Consider the following 2,486-nt stretch of genomic DNA (forward strand, 5'->3'; position numbering starts at 1 on the left):
GCGTTACTGTTGACAGATGACGTAGCGGTTCACAATTGGCTGACACCTACCATCATATCCCCACCTTCAAGTTACGTTTGCAGTTTTAATCCCCTCCATCGACCACCAGGGACCGTGGCTTGATGCCACGGAGCTTGCCTTCATTGGCGTTCTGTTTGTCGGAACGTTCGGTTCACTACAAAAAATTCTTAGAAATCCTTAGATTCTTAGAATTTTTTGTAAGTACTAATTTAAAGTTTTCTTTAAAAACAGTGTTACCGTTCGAAGTTTGATATAAAGGATTTGACGGACAGCTCGTGTTCGTCTACGTATTTGGAATAGCTGACACCTGATCGATTCACATCGCGAGTGCAGCGCAGCCGTCGCGTAAGTAAGCGATTTTTATTTTATTTATTTACAGTGAATCGATTCGTCATAAGCACGGAACAGGCTCCAATTTCACTACGGTGACAGGTGCGACAATTGTAAAACATCACTGTTGCTGACGTCACAGGCATCCATGGGCTACGGTTACCGCTTACCATCGGGCGGGCCGTATTCCTGTTTGCCACCATCATTGTTTTATTAAAAAAAAACTTTATTATATCGGAAAAAACAGATATTTCTCTTGCTAAGTTTATGACAATTGTCACAAGAAACACTACAATTGTCACGAAATTCCGACATATAACTCATTACCTGTCAAGAATTACCTACAATTCTTCTAAATCTTGACAATTGTCAGAAACTACGCAAAAGAAATATCTGTTGTATTCCGATATAATGAAGTTTTTTTTAAATAATACAATAATGATGGCAAACAGGAATACGGCCCGCCCGATGGTAAGTGGTAACCGTAGCCCATAGATGCCTGTGACGTCAGCAACAGTGATTTTACAATTGTCGCGCCTGTCACCGTGGTGAAATTGGGGCCAGGTCATTAATAAATGTAAAAGTGAATGGCAATTTATAGGCCTCAGTTTTATTGTCTTCCGAAAGGGACTGTAAGGTTCCTATTACAAAATAGAACTGCCAATTAACTTCCGTGTTCTTAAAAAGACGCGCTCTGTGCCATCGTATGTTATGCTAAACCATCTGTGTTTTTGCATTAAGTAAGCTTAGTCTAATTACAATGATCATGATAGTAAGGTATATGACCTGATATTTTCCGTGCATTTCCATAATTTTTGGTACTGTGCTGCCGTGATAACCCCCTAATTTTCAAACTGGTTCAGAAAGGGGCTATAATGTCGAAAATTTGCTACAATAAGAAGCGATGATCATCAGAAATACTACCTATGTTTGGTATCGCCATGGGCCATTAAATATAAATATCATGTCCGCCTTAAAGTTGACGGTCGCTATCGCGGGGCTTCTATTTTCGCTCTGAGGGACGAAAGGTAACTAACAAACCTACATCGAATACCTTATTTTCAACCTTTGTGTTCATATCCTTTGAAAAGTTTTTTCTTAAATAATACCGACTTTGGATGCACAGTACCGTCAGTACCTCTGTGGATTTTATTTTCAATAAGGGTTTTGTATAGGTACCTAATAATAAAAAGTGCCACTGCCAAATGCACCTTCTAGTTAAAGCAAGGGATTTAAAAGTGAAACTCTTGTATGTAAAAGTGACATATCTCTATTCAGTTTATGCGTTATTGTGATTTTTGGTTAATCATGAGTGTTAATCTTTATACATACAACATTTATATTTGCTATGCATATATGTATACCCACATACAGGAGAAGCACACTATTTAACCCTTTGCTATAATAACAACCCTTGTGAAAAAAGGAGGTTCGAATTATTTTTCTGTTCATGACATAATAAAGTAATTGAGAGTATGAGGTCGGGTAGTTATGGACGCCGCCTGCACAAGGGATGATAAATATCCTGCTGCATAAGCAGAGTAGTACAATCTTGCATTATGTCAATTAGCAGACGTACTCTAAAAAATTACCCACCTGCGCAAGGTGTGGAGAAATTTACTACTATTACGTAACTTATTGTACCTATACTATGGATGTCCGCCAAGGCCTACTACGATAATTATCCAGCTGCGTATGCGGGTATTAGCGGAAATATTATTGAAAAAGCGTATATAATACAAATAACATACTTAACATTTCCCGCCTGCGTAATGTAAGGATCATTATTTATGAATAGCTTATATTTTGATCATTCTTACTTTTATTTATGATTAGCTTATAAAAGAGTATCAATTGACTCATACTTGTCACTGGTTCCCGCCATTTTGAATTGTTATAAAAAGGCCGGTATAGCAGTGACAAGTGGCCAGTTCGAGTACGGACAAGTTAGAGTGAAGACGTCTTGAATAATTGATTGTAAATTGGTTGTTATAATGTTTGTAACAATGAATAAAGTTAAAATATTGGTACAAGTAATAGTTTTCATCATCAACCCGGTAATAACCCAACAACTCAGAAGTTGGATCCAACAAAAATCGATAGGATTTTTGCCACGCCGCACGAACGTAAGGTTT

This window comes from Cydia splendana, unplaced genomic scaffold, assembly GCF_910591565.1.
Source record: "Cydia splendana unplaced genomic scaffold, ilCydSple1.2 scaffold_113_ctg1, whole genome shotgun sequence".
NCBI lineage: Eukaryota > Metazoa > Arthropoda > Insecta > Lepidoptera > Tortricidae > Cydia > Cydia splendana.